This window comes from Nyctereutes procyonoides, unplaced genomic scaffold (genome assembly GCF_905146905.1).
Source record: "Nyctereutes procyonoides isolate TBG_1078 unplaced genomic scaffold, NYPRO_anot_genome, whole genome shotgun sequence".
NCBI classification, from domain to species: domain Eukaryota; kingdom Metazoa; phylum Chordata; class Mammalia; order Carnivora; family Canidae; genus Nyctereutes; species Nyctereutes procyonoides.
In genome coordinates this window covers 15,753,654-15,770,597 of record NW_026575133.1, presented here as the reverse complement: position 1 = coordinate 15,770,597, position 16,944 = coordinate 15,753,654, and the positions used below count along the sequence as shown (strand labels likewise).

The 16,944-nt window shown below is 43.7% G+C and overlaps 1 protein-coding gene and 1 long non-coding RNA gene across 7 annotated transcripts in view; one reads left to right on the top strand and one right to left on the bottom strand.

Moving 5' to 3' along the window:
* GPAM (glycerol-3-phosphate acyltransferase, mitochondrial) overlaps positions 1 to 16,944 on the top strand; it is a 62,511-nt gene that overhangs the window by 9,557 nt on the left and 36,010 nt on the right. For 2 of the 6 annotated variants that reach the window (XM_055346064.1, XM_055346063.1), the window contains exons 1-2: positions 16,109 to 16,254; positions 16,561 to 16,639. The exons of 1 other annotated variant lie outside the window; for it this stretch is intronic. The gene's annotated coding sequence lies outside the window, so the exon portion shown is untranslated. Of the gene's footprint in view, positions 1 to 16,108; positions 16,255 to 16,507; positions 16,528 to 16,560; positions 16,640 to 16,944 lie in introns of those variants that run through there. 3 more of the 6 variants (XM_055346066.1, XM_055346065.1, XM_055346068.1) reach the window with 2 other exon arrangements.
* On the bottom strand, positions 126 to 16,943 carry LOC129523317 (uncharacterized). Its single transcript, XR_008667093.1, has 3 exons — positions 16,763 to 16,943; positions 3,878 to 3,972; positions 126 to 850 (listed from the first exon to the last, which is right to left on the bottom strand). It is a non-coding gene; the product is annotated as an uncharacterized LOC129523317 (long non-coding RNA).

Below are 16,944 nucleotides of genomic sequence, written 5' to 3'. Positions count from 1 at the left end.
ACCCCTAGTTCATTTCCCAGAGTTAGGAGTCTTTATGTTCTGTCTCCCTTTCTGATATTTCCCACACATTTCTTCTCCCTTCCCTTATATTCCCTTTCATATTTGGTCCATTTTGAAGGAGTTGCCTTTCTCTAGCGAAGAAAAAGATTCTCCAGATCTGGAGAATCACCAGAGATTTGCAGAGGCCATTGTTTCATGTTTGCTTCTGCATGGTGACAATAAGGAACTGAGGAAGGGGGAGCTCATGCTCTGTGACTTATCAGCGTTGCTCTTCGTCTCCTGTCAGATTCTGACCAGGGGCTAGGGCAACATGAAGAAAATGAAGTTCTTGGGGGAAAAAATAGGTTCAGGCTCAAATCCCAGCTCTGTCACTTATTCTTTGTCTCACTTTGGGACATTTATGTTACTACTCTGAACCTCAGCTGTTGTATCTGAGAAGTATGCAATCACTAGGGTCTCTCTGAGAATGAAATGTTAGAATACATGGATGAAATGAATGAATGAAATGTTAGAATATATGGTGTAATCCTAGTAAATATTAAGCACTCAATAGAAATCCACTTTTATTAATACCTATCAATCTAAATAATAACTATAAACAATAATAAATATGACAGGTATTAGATAACAAAAACATGGACTAGACTGGGTGAAAAGATATGTATGAGATTGACTTGTTCTGTTGGTAATGAGAAAACAGGCTCAGACAGGGGAAGGGAAGGGAAGGGAAGGGAAGGGAAGGGAAGGGAAGGGAAGGGAAGGGCGCCCAGGTTAATGGCAGAGCTGGGGCAGATCTTGCATCTGTAGGTTCTCCTTCACATGCTGAGTCTTCCATGCTAGGGCTGCTTTCCTGTGTTAAAGAAACAAAATATTCAATGACACTTGTAAACATGGTATGGCAGATGCTTTAGGACTCTCACCAGAGCATAAGGACCACCATGATGGGGTTTTTACAGTGGGGAACACAGATTGGACTCAACTCCACATACAGCCTGGGCAAGGAGCAGGGTAGCAGTGAGCAGATGGAAAAGTACTAAGAGGGAACAGCAAGGTGGGGGTGGGGGTGGGGGGACTCTGGCTAAACTGACCTAACAGGATTCTTCACTAAAGACAGGCTGGGGTGGTCAGACAACACCTGTGGGATGGTGGAGGCCGAGGAGCCTGATCAGATATGGGAGGTTGGGGACCTGGTGAAACTGATTTAGCAGCGTTCTCGCTAAAACTGGATTTTACAAAGAGGGGCACCGATGGGCTTAGGAGAAGATTCAGGAGAACTAACTAAAGTTTGAATTTTTGTCACTTGCCCAAAATTTAAAACCCAAGTTTGGAAAATTGCATACAAATTGAGGAAAATGTGCCTATTGGTTTAAGCACCACGTGCTGTTTCCACAGGCACTCTTTCTTCAGGGTAAGAGAGAAATGAATATTTGTCTAATGGGTTTCTGATGACCTAGGATTTCCTGAGAGAAAAGCCGAGCAGGAGAGGAGGCCTAACCCCCCAGGGCACCCCAGCCACACTAGCCTGTCCTGATGCACAGCCAAGCGCTATAAAAACGACTGCCTTTGTCCTTCTACGTCCCACCTTCTCAAAGCTCAGCCCTTACCGTCTAGCCCAGGCCCAAGGGACTGGTGAGTTGATCTTTTGCTTTAATGCTGATATTCAGTCTCAAGAGCTCCTATGAATGACCATAAGCACAAATAGTGTGCCCCTTCCCAATGGGCTGGCTCAGAGCTGTGATTCATATCGAATCTTTCATCTCTTGCCAATAACTCATAAGCTTGCTTGAGAAGGAAAGACCAAAGGTTTTAGGCTCGCTATTGAAAAGAATTTTAAGAGTGGCTTGCTACACTTGGTCCTTCAATGTTGACTCTTTGGAGCTTGCTTGCAATGGGAGGTTATGTGGTTCTGTTCAGATGCTGGCATCACGTATACTTCCCATGATGCGAAATCAGGTGTAATTACACTGTGAATGGAACCTTGGTAAAAATGGAATAGCTTAATTGAACTAAACTCTACTGTATTTGTAGATGATGGCCATAATTCAGTCAAGAAGTTGAATCAGTAGAGTCCTGTTTCCTACCAGGACTCTTCTATTCCACCTTTTTTTTTTTCTTTTAACTAAGTTAAAACTTAACTGAAAATGGCCGTCTTTCTTATCTGAAAGGGGCTCACCATGCACAGAGCACATATTTTAATTTTTTCTTTTATCCCCCTCTTTTGTTTAACCCCCTTCTGCCATAGCATATATCAAATAATGATTTAAAGAACAGGTCTGAGACTATGGCCCTTGGGCCAAATCCTATCTACCACTTGTTTTGTAAATAAAGTTTTATGGGCACACAGAGCATCCATTTGTTTATGTATGGTCTATGCCTGTTCTCATACTGCTTCAGAGTTGCATAGTTGTGACAAGGACCATATAGCCTCCAAAGGTTTAAATGTTTACTGGCTGGCCCTTTATAGAAAAAGTGTGCTGACTCCTGATTTAGTGTATGTGTTGGAGTCAAACATGCCTAAATTCAAATCAGATCTTGGTTACTTGCTAGCTTGTAACAAGCTAGCTTTGACGTTGGAAAAGCGCATGACCTCTCTGAAACCTAATCTGTACCATGGGGATAATAGAGAAATACCTACCTTGGAGGGTTGGTGTGAGAATTCAGTGAGATAGTATTTGTAAAAACTACAACCCTGTGCCTGGCACAGAGCAAATGCTAATCCTATGCATTCATTCCTTTAGCTCACAAATGTATAGCTAGTGGTTTCTCTGTGTTAAGCTGGCAGGACGGGAGAGAGGGGTGGCCATGACAGTGATTGACATAGAAGCTCCCTGTTCTCATTATGCTTACATTCTAACAGGGAAGATGGGCAATATAAAGAAAACAAATCACAGATTGTTATCAGATAGTGACACGTGCTATAAATAAAGTAAAATAGGATAGCACAGAAGAAAGTGATGAGGGAGGGAACAGGAAGTTGCTAAATAAGCTAAGACCTAAACATAAGACTGAGTCATGTGCATATCCAGAAAAGGAATGTTCCTAACAGCAGAGACAAATAAGAAATCCCCGAGCCAGGGATGAGCTTGGGATGGTTCAAGAAGAGGGGTGGCCTTGGAGACTGGAGCTGTGATGGAGAGGAGGATGGCAGATGTCCACAGTGGTAACAGCATGTCAACACTTTTGGGCCTTGGGAAGATTTTAGAGGCAGAGGTGCAATCTGAGACCATAATGGAGCAGAAATGAGGTCCTTGGCCTCATTCTCTGACCTTTGTTGTAAATATATTATTCTTCCTCTTTGGTCTCTGGCATTTGTCGCTGTTGGAAACTGGAGATGAGGAGGGGCCTAGGGAGCCCAGGTCAAAGTGGAAGCTTTTGGTTGTAGCAAGCCCATCCCACCACCTGGCTGATCCCAGTCACCTCACTTGGGCTTTTCTCCTTACAGTACCCCTGACTCACCCGAAAGATCTTTTGGCTGATGCCATTACCTCTTTGAAATTTTTCTAATCTTTCTTATCAGGAGCCTTTAATGCTTCTCCAGGCAGAGCACTTAAGGTGAAAACCAGTTAATGTAATCTTAAAACACTCTAATAAATTTCCAGCAACATAAGACCACCAGATAATCATTTTGTCCCTAGGGTCTCTCAGAATTCACAGCCCAGTTCTCATAATTAGCATTTCTTTTGTGTCTGAATCATTGAACAGGCGTGAAGAGCCCCAGTGATAATATTTTGCCTGTTGGAGGTTTTAAAGAAAGCCATAGATATAATCAGTTATTCAAACTGCCTCTAGAGTTGCTAATAATAACAGCCACGCAGTTTCAAAGCCCTGCTGCATACTTAGCTTACTTAAATTCAAAGTCTACCTTTAGTTTACCTACCTTTATCCATTTTGGAAGACTCCTCCTCTTCTTCATTCTTCTTCTTCATCTTCTTCATCATCATCAAAATCCTTTATTGGAAAGTACTTGCCTGGCTAATAGTAATTAATTCTTCCTTTACAATGTGCAAATGTATATTTCTGTCTCATCTTGCTTTAGACATTGTTAAAAGAACAAGATCCCAAATGCGGCTGTCTTCCAAGCCATGCTTTCAAACACTGCTTCTTAATCTGGGGTCCATGAATGACCTCTGGGGGGCGGGGGTGATGAACTCCCTGAAACCAAATGCACACTTTTACATGTACTTTTTCCCCCCTCAGGAGAGAGTCTAGAGTTTCATCAGATTCTCAAAGTGTTCCCCTGACTCCAAGAAATTAGGAACTACTGCTTTCAAGATTTTAGTGACATAATCCATAGGGTAGTCATTGAAGGAAAACTCTATTTGTAATTGGAAAAGAGAAGCTGTTGGGGTTGGAGTTGGGGAAGCCTGGGATTCTGAACTACCACACTGATTGATTATGAACCTAGATCAAATGAAGCCTCCTGGACTAGATGTTTCCCAAGAAACTCTTATGATGATTGCAAACATTGTATTTTGCTTGCTATACACCAGACACTGTCCATCAATGCCTTACATATTTTAACTCTTAATCTTCACAACTCCCATATAAAGCAGATACGATTACTAGTTTTGTTGTATAGATGAGGAAAATGAGACATAGAGAGATTAAAACCATAGATTTAGTTTGTATTTAATATTCCAAGATCCTTCATGGTTCTGGGTAATGTAGTTTGTCAAGCTGTAGTTAGTAGTTGAGAATAATTACCATTTCAGACGTGTCTTAATGGTAGTCATGTTGTAATCTTCAAGCACATGCCTAATTAATAATAGGATTCCTGTAGGTGCCACTTCTGGTTTTGTGAATAGGAACAGATTGCAGGTCATGTGCAGAGGAGAGGCAGCTACTACTCTTTTAATTAGGATTTGTCTAAGCATCACTGTGTTTATAAAATGGGGTTACTAACTATGTAGATAATTTTATTGTTATTATCACTACTAAAAAATTCAGGTCATGTACCTAAGGTATGCGATGACCCTATAGAGCTTTAAGTTGACTAAGTCTTATCTCTGGGAGGTTAAAATTTCATTCATTCCAGGATTTGATTAATTTATGGGGCTTTAGATATAATTCATCTGTTACCTAGATTATATTTTTCAACAATTAATGATCAGGTGACCCAGAATTTATGGACTATCTTCTAAAAACATTATTTATAATTAAGCTAGAGAAAACCAACATTGTGAATATTAAGGGTTTGTTTAAACCCTTCTGTGGCCTATAGTGGTTCCTAGCAATTCTACAATTCATGGATGCATGCTAAATCTACATATGTGTGCCAGTGATTTATGGAGGTAAAGTAGGAACCCTGGACCAGAACCAACAGTCTTTGGAAAAAGTAACTATAGAAAAATTTGATAAAGAGGAAAGCTGTTTAGCCATATCCTAACAGAATTGGAGGTACAGAGGAATGGGTGAGGTGTAAGTCACCCTGAGTGAAGGGTCAAACTCATTGACCTGTGCAATCATTGGTATAACCAAATGGGGCTACCAGAGGGATTGTACCTTGTGACTCTGGATTATGGAAAGCCTATTAAACAATTTCTTACTTTCATGTTAGAGATCATCCTTGTAATCCATTTCAAATATTTTATGGAATAATATGATGACGACCATCAGGAAAGATTTGGTAAAAATCACGGCTAATCATTAATACTATGCTTGTTCCAGTTTTGCTTTATATCAGGTAATTTAGAAAATTGAAAACTGTGTTGATAACAATCTTTGTAAACCTTTCATTTGGGGAAATCTGTAAGTTAAAAGCTAAAGACAGTTTAAGGAGTATGTTTAGAACATCCAAGAGAATACATTTTCTAAAAGAAAATCTTGGAGCTTCTATGTCTCCAAAAGTAATAAGACTAGATGTCTTTAAAAGTATTCTAAAGCTTACTTTGATCTCATTAGAATTCAATGTAGTTCTGCTTCTCTTTGTCCTCTTCATGAAAACTTTTTTCCTTTTAGACAAAAACTGATTCTAAGGAGGAAATAAAAGTAAGTCTATCTCCAGCCACGTCTAGCTATCAAGTATTTTCAAATTCCTTCCTTCAAGTGTCCTGGGCACATGTGTGTTTGCCTCCCAGCCTCTGCTTTGCCTTGTTCTCAATTGCAGATACTCATCCATGGAAGACCATCACCCATTGTGTTACTGGGCACCACTGGAGAACTGGGACCCTATTCTCCTTGGTATTTATGTTGTTCCCTCTCCTCTGACCCAGGGAATGGGAGTGGGAGTGGGGGTGGGGAGCATGAGTAATCTGCTTCCTACTTCTCTGCCAAGCTTGGATACATGCTTCTCAAGACCCATGGAGTCCTGAGCCCCTAAAACTCTATGGTTCATGTATTGCTCCTTGAATGCTTCCACTCTTAAAGTTATACTTGTCTGTGACTATTAATAATTATAATAGCCACTTACACTCTCCTTTATTAAATAATTTATCACATCTTAGACACTCAACAAACATCTGGAACATCTATTTTGTGCAAGGCACTGTTAGGTACTAGGAAATAAAAAAGGAAATGAGAGAGGTCAAGAATTTAAGATGGACAGGTAGATGTTAAATAATAGTTTTATAGTGGAGTCTTTAATTATAATTATGATAGGTCCCATGGGGAAGAAGCACATGACAAGGGGTCTGACAGTCTGAGGATCCACGAAGATTGTCATGAGGAGGTGGGAACTGAGCTGTGTTACGAGGCATGAACCGTAGAGAAAAAAGGGGGTTGTGGTGGGGGCCACTGCCAGCAGAGGAAGCAGTATGTGCAAGAGAAGAGCAGAGCCATCTTTTGTAAGGAAATGAAAGCAAGCCAGTGTGGACAAAGTCAGAGAGAAAGAGCAAGTGGGAGGAGATGAGGGTGGTAAGGCTGGCAAGTGTGGGCTGGGCCAGGGCTTAGAGGCCATGTTGAAGAATTTTTCTTAAAGTCTCTGTCCTAAAAGTCCAAAGCCTTTGTCCTTAAACTGCAAGAACAATAGAAAGGATTTTAATCACTCGTAGTGGGGATCAGGCGGAGAAATGCAGTGTTTGAAATGCTCGGTGTTGCACACTCTGGCTGATGTGTGGGATGTTTGGGAAAGTGGTGGGTGGGAAGCTGACAACCAAGCAGGAGTCTTGGTAGTAAGTTTTGTGCTTCCCAGGGAACATGGTGATGGCCTGCATTAGGAGAGTGCAGGTAGAAGGAAGCAAATGGATGATGGGTTTAAAGCTATTTAGAAGGTTAAATTGCTAGAAGTTGGTGTTGGATTGGATGCAGGAAGAGGTTAAGAATGACTCCTAGGTTCCTGGTGTGCTGAGAGAGTAGGGAATAAGAATAAAGGAGGGCCTTGAGCCAACAAAAGTTGCCAGAAAAAGCACCCAGGTAGGGAGAAAGAAATCCAGGAGAGCATGGGGTTGTGAAAGCCAAGGGAAGGCCCTGCTCCTTCTACTAGAACTTGAAGTTGCTCAGCAAGCCCTCAGTATCTGATAATCTGACATCAGGTTGTGTAATAGTAGACGGGCTCTGGATAAGTCTGGGCACTCACAATCTAGTTCACATTCAGATCCCTCTTCCGGAAGACAAGATGCCTTGTTTCCAGGTAGCATCTCAACTCCAGAAACCACCTTTGACAATACCTTTCAGAAGCCAACAGTGATTTTCAGACAAGTGACCCTAAGCAATATGTAGGAACAAAACTATATGTCTTCAGAAATGCAAACTTTTATGATGTCCTATAGGATAGTCTGGCCTGTCAGAAGCTCCAAAATATTTTCATTCCAGATTGGGAATTTTGTTTTATTCATCCCAACCAGAAGTTTCACTGAGGTTGTTCTGAAGGTCATTAGGGTTGTTCATAAATATTTATCTTGTTTGCAACACATAGTAGGATTATATTTCTTTACCCACTTGCTTTATATAAGGCTTTAGCTAATGCAATGGGAACACAAGCAATGTATGGATTAAGAGCCATTGCACGGTTTATAGTCTGTTCTTGGCCTCAGCAAAAAAGGAAGTCTGTGTCAACAAGGAGCCTCCATCAGTGACTTTTATGAGCAGAGCTTCTATAATAAGCTGCAGTTTACATGTAGCATAGGCAAAAAAAATAAACTTTGTTATCTTAAGACTCTGAAACATTTGTTACTGAATCATAACCTAGCCCATCCTGACTGATACAGAGACACCCTTTCTAGAACAAAGTAACCTTAAGAGTTCATATGAGTTCCAGAGACTTGATGACAAATTCTTTGCCAGGATTTAAGCTCAGAGAATTTGGATCTCTCTTTTCTCTCCAAAAGTCTCTGCAAAAGGAGACTACTAACACTCATAATAATAGATACTGTTTAGTAAATCTTAACCATGTGGCAGGTGCTATGCTAATTATCTTGCACACATTATTCCATATAATCTCAAAATAACCCAATAAGGTAGTGGACATGACCAAATCCACTTTGAAAATGAGAGGCTCAGTGAAGTTAAATATCTTGCCCAGGGTCACACAGCTGGTAAATGGCAGAACCAAGATTGGAACCCAGGATGCCTGGCTCCAAAGTCCTTGCAGAGTTCTCAGACATTCTGCTAGAAGGAATCAGGGTTGGTTCACTGATGCCCTCACTCAGCTCAGTTCTTAAGCCAACCCCATCTGAGTATCTTATCTTTATAGAGTGGGATTTAACATTACAATATGCTTTTCAGACCTGGGACCTGTCCACTCTAACTACCAGGCTCTCATCTAAGCTGGCTGAAAATGTATGTTATGTGTTTGTTCTCTAGAATCAGATAGATCTGAATTCAAATTGAGGTTCTCCCAGGTACTGGATTCACCTAACCTTTCCACATGCCTCAGTTTCTCCATTTGAAAAATGAAGGTAATAATTATTCCTGGCTCATGGGGCTGTGAGGAGGATGGGAACCTTGTTTTTCTGTTTGCTCTCAGATCCATTCTCCATCCTTCTCTGCTCTACTTTATGTCTGGGAGAGAAGTGGTTCCTGCAAACTCATTCCTTAAGCTTCTTTACAGTTTGCTTCAACCAATAGGAGGGTCTTTCAGGTGGAGGGAGGGCAGAAAGTGTCCCTCCCTTTGCCCGGTGGCACCTCCAGCAGTGGCAGCTCTGTGGTTTTGGGTCCTCCTAAGCAGCCCCTCTCTCCTTGGTCCCAGATGTTGCTCAGGTGGCTCTGGCTCCCAGTTCTGTTAAGATCTTACTTTGTTGCTCCAGTCCTAGAGTCCTGATCTGTTGTTGCTAATCTCTGGGCTGCCTCACAGTCCCCTTTTGCTCTTTCAGCTCTCCCAAGACCTTTCTAAGAAGTGTAGGAAAATCACACTTCCGGTGGTCCAGCATAGGCTCTTTTCCAGATTGTCATGGCTGATACAGAGGATTGCTGGAGATAATGCCTATGGATTCCTTGGAGTAGTGCTTAGCACATAAAAAGTACCCAACCAATGGTACCTTACAAAATGTGCTTTCCTCTTACCTAGATTCTTTGCAGTCAGTTTGCCCCAGGCAGGCCCCAGCCTGCATCACAGCTCCTGAGTCATGGCCTCTTCCTTCCACATTGGCCAGGACCAAGAACCCAGGATTCTGTTTGGATTCATCCTTCTCAGAGGCCTGTGAATTCCTCCATGATATTTTAAACACATCTCACAATGTTATTTTTAGTTTTCAAAACTTCTTACTATGGCTTAAAAAGCCCTGCTTTATCTGGCCCCTCTGGCCTTCCAACACCTCCCTCTGCCACTTTCTCACTTGTCCAACTCCTGCCCACACTGCTCACTTGTGTATGCCAGCTCTGTCTTCCCGCAGGGCTTTGGCACACGTAGTCCCCCTTCTTGGAAAGGTCCTCTCTGGGCTCTTATCAGATGAGGTCCTTCTCACACCACAGCCTTGGGGTTGCTGCCTCTTCTGCAGAGAGGCCCTCCTTGACCACCTTCTCTAATGCTGGTCACCTCTTTTGTCCTGTGACAGAGGCTGTTTGGTTCTTCATTGTCCTTTCCATAACTTGTATCCCTCCCAACCTGCCAGAGGCTATTAGACTATTAACCTCACAAGAGCAGGATCTACGTGTGACCTCCCCATATCTTCATCTTGTATCCTCAGTGACTAAAAAGACTGGCATAAAAGGGGCTCTCAGTTAGTATGTTATGAAAGAAAGAATGTTGAAATAATTTCCTGTTGCGGATCCGTAGAAGTCCAATAGTGATCATTTTGGGGGTTCCCCTCTTCTCCCTTATCCTGGCACTTGGGTAGTGCTGAAAGCCTGACAGCCAGTTTCCTTCACGATTGTTCCATGCCCAGGCCCCTTGGTAGGTGAAGCTCCCTTCTCTCTACAACACATTTGGCTACTGGGATCTTCACTGAGGCTCTCAAGAATCTAGACTTCCAGTCCTTTGGGTCCTCCCATAGTGACCCTCCTTCTGCAGACTGGCCACCTCCATGGCCCTGCATGAAGCAATCTCATACAGAATCCAGGACCAGCACCCTCAACATTTAGCCCCTTCTCAGTGCTTGGGCCATGTTGGTCCCTGTCCCCTTCTCAGACAACCTCTTCTCACACAGCCCAGCTTGATTCTACAAGAAAAACAAAAGACCCATTCATGTTTTGTCTTCTTGGTTACCAACCCAATCAATAGTTTTTCATTTTTTGACTTTCAGTAATAAAAAGGCAGTGAATTGCAATTACTCAGCCTCCCTTAAGAGCTTGGGGAATCTCGAGACCTAAACCAAAGAGCCTAGCTACACTCCTGGGAGAAAGGGAAAAAAATACCTTCCATTTCTTAGGAATGAACTAACAGCTATAAAATCAATCAATCAATCAATCAATCAAACCAAACCTCGATTTACGAGCTAATTTCTTAATTACCTTGCTCCACGAGTTATCTGATCCAGTGCCCCAGATCCCTTCTGGAACTGATGCACAGCTAATGGCTGAAAGACAGTCCAGAACCCCACCTAGTTCCTGCTGGCCTGCCTTCTTGGGGGTAGGAGGCAGGGGACTGAGTATTATCAGGTAGCCTATCCTGTAGGAGATGGCAAGGCAGTTCTCCCAGAAGCCTGCCTGCATCCTGTTTAGATTATTGCAATTTATTTATAGCTTCATTACTAATAAGGCAGTTTTGAGTAGAATTGAAGTCCTTATTCTGCCACAAATGTCATAAAAATGAGTCAGAGGTGTTCCATTCTCTTCTGGCCTAACGTACTTTCTAAATGACATGCTCTAAGGCCACTTTCATTGCCATAAACCCCAGCAAGATACACTGGTAGGGATTACTTCATAACTCCTTTTTTTTTTCTTTTCTCCCTACATATTTGAGTCTTTCTAGTGGCTAGAATTGTGGTCAAGATTAAACATGAGTCAGAAAACAAGATCTATGGGATTAAACAGATAGAGATTTAACAAAAATCCAGTGATGTGTGGCTGGTGGTGTTGGGTTTGTCACAGAACAAATGGGGAATATAGTGAAAAAGAAGTAGTATCAGCTGCCTGTTCCCTTTTACTAAGAAAGAAAACCTTCTCTGGAAATCCTTAATTTGATTTTCTCTTAGGTCACATTGCCCAGAACTGAGTCACACGACCATCTTGTCTATAGTTTGTCTTGTTTTTGAAACAAGACATATATATATATGTTATATATAAACATATATATGATATATTTTATTATATATTTCATATATATATTTCATATATATATATGGTAAAGAATTCTAGATTGACAGTTTTTTCTTTGAGTATTTTAAAGATGCTGCTTCCCTGACTTCTTGTTTGCAAATTTCTTATGAGAAATCTGGTGTCATTTTATCTTCCTTCCTTTGCATAATGATGTATCTTTTTCTCTCTGCTTTTAAGATTTTCATTTTATCACTGGTTCTAAGCAATTTAATTATGATGTTCCTTGGTATAGTGTTCTTCATATTTCTATTAGGAGTTTGTTGAGCTTCTTGGATTTGTGAGTTTATAGTTTTTATCAAATTTGGGAAGTTTTCAGCTACTATTTCTTCAACTTTTTTTTTCCTGTCCTCCCTTGACTCCTCCTCATTCCCATATTTCTCCTGTCCTTCACAGACTCCAGTTATGTGTATGTTAAGCTCATTGATACCCTATTTTTGTATATATTAAGGCTTTTTATTCCCTGTGTTTCATTTTGGATAGTTTCTACTGCAATGTTTTCAGGTTCTTTAACCTCTTTTTTTTTTCCCCAGTAATGTCTAATCTGCTCTTCATCCCAAAGAAATGTAGTGGTGTGTGTGTTAAAAATCCCAGACAACGTTTTTATGATTCCTAGGTATTTGCTTTGGGGCTTTTCAAAGATTTTCCATATTTCTACTTCCTTGGCCATATAGAATGTGGCTATTATTATTTTTTAGTGTCCTATGTTACTAATTCTATAATTTCTGTGACTCCATTGATTTAGTTTTCTTTTTATTTATTTATTTAGTATGTTTTTATTGGAGTTCAATTTCCCAACATATAGCAAAATACCCAGTGCTCATCCTGTCAAGTACCCCCCCAGTGCCCATCATCCAGTTATTTTTCTTTTTAAAAATTTGAGAGAGAGAGAGAGAGAGAGAGAGAGAGAGAGAGAGAGAGAGAGAATGGAGGGGGGAGGGGCAGAGAGAGAGGGACAAGCAGACTCCCTGCTGAGCCAGGATCCCATTGTGGGGTTCCATCCCAGGACTCCTGGGATCACGACCTGACCCAAAGGCAGGGGCTTAATTGACTGAGCCACCCAGGGACCCCTCTAAGACTGTTTCAATTGATTGATTTTTCTCCTTATATGGGCCATTTTTTCCTACTTTTTTTTTGTATGCCTGATCATTTTTGATTAGATGCCAGACATTGTGCGTTTTACCTTGTTGGATACTGGATATTTCTGATTTCCTATAAGTACTGTTGTGCTCTGTTTTGGGACACTTTGTTCTTGGAAACAGTTCAATCCTTTTGGGGCTGGCTTTTAAGATTTGTTTGGTAGGACCAGAGTAGCATTTACTCTGTCATTGTTTTTATCTCACTACTGAGACAAGACCTATTGAGCCATGAATTTTTTTTAAAGATTTTATTTATTTATTCATGAGAGAGAGAGAGAGAGAGAGAGAGGCAGAGACACAGGCAGAGAGAAAAGCAGGCTCCATGCAGGAAGCCCGATGCAGGACTCGATCCTGGGTCTCCAGGATCACACCCTGGGCTGAAGGCAGCACTAAACCACTGAGCACCTGGGCTGCCCATAAGCCATGAATTATGAGGTTTCTGATCTGGGTCCCAGGCTCAGGTCCTCTTCCTTGTCCTGTATGATCACTGGGTATCTCTCCACTCTGATTTGTGGGAACAGAAACAATTCCCTGCCCTGTGCAAGCTTTGGTGATTGTTCTCTCTATCTAGGTGGCTCTTACTCTGGGGTAGCTTACACTCACGTGCTAAACAGTTGAAGACTGGAGCAAGATCTTCTGTGGGTCTCCGGAGCTCCCCATTTCACTGTATAGTTCTCTTCTCTCCAGCAATCTACTCCCAGCTCCCACTGTTTCAGCTTCCCGATCTCCCAGTTCTATCTCAACTAAAGGAGACTGTCTAGGTCTTCCTGGCTTCCCTTCTCTGCACTGCTACCTGGCAGCTCTCTTAGGCAGTAAGCAGAGGTAGTCAGAGTGCTCACTGCATGCATCTGCTCTCCCTTATTGACCACTGTTCTGCACTGCTGAATTAATTAATTAATTAATTAATTAATTAAGTTGTTTTAGTAGGAGAGTAAATTTAGTCAATGTTGCTCCATCCTGGCTGGTCAGACTGGATTATATAAATTATTATTGTTCTGTTGATAAAACATATTGTTATGACAACTGTTTTTAAAAACAATTCTCATTATGTAACCTGAAACACTTGTACTGCAATCCACATCTCCTACAAGTACAGGATATTCTTGTGCAATGGGTATTACAGAGGAGTTGCCTACAAATAAACTCTGTGTAAATTAATCTGATTTTCCCCTCTGGATTCCATTTTCATTCCTGCAATGCTCTCTGTACTTAATTTCTCATCACTTTCTCTTTAGTAGTGACTTCAAACCCTGAGACTGTCCTCGGTTTTCTCCTCTCCTTGTTTCTTTCTCTTTTTGGTCAGGGACCAGTAGTCCTTTTTTTTTAAGATTTTATTTATTTATTCATAGACACACACACACACACACACACAGAGAGAGAGAGAGAGAGAGAGAGAGAGAGAGAGAGAGGCAGAGACACAGGCAGAGGGAGAAGCAGGCTCCAAGCAAGGAGCCCGATGTGGGACTCGATCTAGGTCTCCAGGATCGTGCCCTGGGCTGAAGGCAGCGCTAAACCGCTGAGCCACCTGGGCTGCCCAGGGACCAGTAATCTATACACAAAATGTCATGATGTTTTGGGATTAGAATTCATCGTATTCTCATCAATACAGTCCTTGAGTACTTAGGTGTGTGCTTGGAGTTAAGGGGTATGTTGGGTTGAATAAAGGCAGGGTCTTTGGCTTTAAGCAGCTCAATCTTTTTTTTTTTTTAATGCTCCTACAGTTTGGATTGGTTTAAAAGGATATCTCTCCATTTTGAGATGGATTTAGGAATACAAGCAGAAAGTTCAAGAAAAGGAATTCTTGTTTTTCTTCTTGCTCCACAGCTTCAACAGTATTTACTGAGTGTTTGCAATAACAAAGTGTTGTTGTTATTACCTAAGAGATTGAGACAAATCACTGACATTGATAAATTCATAATATTTTGGAAGAACGACACATATTGATAAAGACCGAAGGTGTGGCACCACAGTAAATCTGAGATTTCACAGAAGGGTGTGATTACTGAGGGCAGGAGAGATGAGGGAAGGCTTGGAGATCTAGTTCAGGGAAGAACTATAGAATTTAGGAAAAAGTGGTGTGAGCATGAGAGTATGGGAGCCCATGGCTTAACTAGGGAATAGAGAAGTTGAAGTGGGAGCTCCTCCTGGAGAACAGTGGGGAAAATAGAGCTCTACCAGGGGAGGCCTTATGTGCCAGGCTCAGGCATTTGGACTGTGGAGAGCTCTGGATGGTGTTTGATGGGAGGACATGGAAGATGTGTTTCCAAGAGACCGTTAGGGTTAATGTGCACAGAGGAGATGAGGACTGGTGGCAGAGGTGTGAGAGCAGGGATTTATACCGTCTTAATTATGTCTGTATTCCCATCTGTTGGTTCAAACTTAATGCTTGTTGCTACGCTGCGTGTAAAAGGTTGTCTTTTGCTTTCCAAATTGCTAATATTCTTCATAACCATCGGCCTCGCCAACGGCATGACAAATACCGTGAAGTATTTGCCCCAGGAAGAACTAAAGGTAGGCCAATTTGGACTCCAGCTCTTTCAAAGCCTTATTTCTTTTTCAACTCATTTTATTCCATTGCTTGAGTCCATTCCACTGTGACTCAGCCACTGTCCCAGAAATTACACAACCGGGTCGTTCCCAAACCCCACCTCCCCCAAGCCTGACGACTTGTGTATACGCTTCGAAACCTCACGAAGAGTGAAATAAGTCAATCGGAGAACGACAAACATTATATGGTCTCATTCATTTGGGGAATTAAAAAATAGTGAAAGGGAATAAAGGGGAAAGGAGAAAAAATGAGTGGGAAATGTCAGAGAGGGAGACAGAACATGAGAGACTCCTAACTCTGGGAAAGGAACAAAGGGGTGGTGGAAGGGAGGTGGGGGTGACTGGGTGACGGGCACTGAGGGGGGCACCTGATGGGATGAGCACTGGGTGTTACGCTCTATGTTGGCAATTTGAACTCCAATAAAATATAACTTAAAAAAAAAGAGAGACCTCACGAAGGCTGACCGCACAGGCCTATGGGACCCCCAGAGGCCCGGCGAAGGCTCCCAGCAGGGCCGCGGCAGGTGCAGACCTCCAGCTGCGCGGAAGGGATACAATGTAGCCCTAGGCGCACGTGCACCAGCGCGCAGGCGCGCGCCACACGCTCACGTGACTCGGCGCCTAGGCGGAGTGAGCGTCGGGTTAGGCGCCCCCGCCGCAGCCTTGGCCCCGCCGGGCTCTGTGCGCGCACGCTCGGCGCCGTCGGCACGCGGAGCCCGGGCGCCCCCCCGCCCCCCCCGCCCCCCCCGCCCGGGGCCGGCTGCGCTCACTCGCGGGCGCCCGTTGCGTCATCCCGCCGCGACGTTGCAGCAGCGCCGGCGGAGGCTTGAAGTGCCGGCAGCCGCAGGAGCCCGAGCCGGAGCGGGCGGAGCCGCCGGGCGTGCCCTGCGAGGACGAGCGCGGCCGCGGGAGGCTGCTCGGGCCCGGGGCGCCGCGACAGGTGCGTCGTCGCCCTCCCCGCAGCTCCAGGGGCCCCTCTGACAAGTGGGCCCGGCTCGTGCCGCCCGGGGGTCGGGGGGCTGGGCTGCGGCGGGCGCCCCTGGGGCGGAGGGAGGCTCCCGTGGATGGAGCAGCCTGCGCGCCGGAGAGAGTCGTGGGGGCTCGGGCAGCCCCAGGACACAGGAGGGGGGCGGGGGCTGAGCGCACACCGCGTGCCACGCGCCGTGTAAGGCGCTTTGTGAGTACCGTCCAGCCCTCCCAGCAACTCCAGGAGGTAAGAGCAACTCATCTTGTGCCCATTTTCCAGATGGGGAAACCAAGGCATAGAAGTTACCCAACTTGCTCAAAGTCACACATGTGATCAGCAGTGGGGGATTCGAACTCGGGTATGTTGTGCTTCAGAGCTGACCCTCCTCTCTCTTTCTCTCTCTGTTCTTTTCAAAACCCAGAGCGGGTTCCTCCCCCCCCCCCCCCCCGAGTCTGGCGCCCCCAGATCTTGTTTTACTGACCTTGGATAAACGCTGTAGGGAGGGAGGAGCGTAGCGTGACTTCCTATTGGCACAAGACTCCTTCTCCCCCTCACTACTCTCCCATCCCCGGGGCCAGCAGCGACTTTCTGGGGCGGCAGCGGGGCTCCCCCTGTTGTAGCCACGTCCTGCATCCTGCAAGTGAAACTAATAGCTGATTTTTT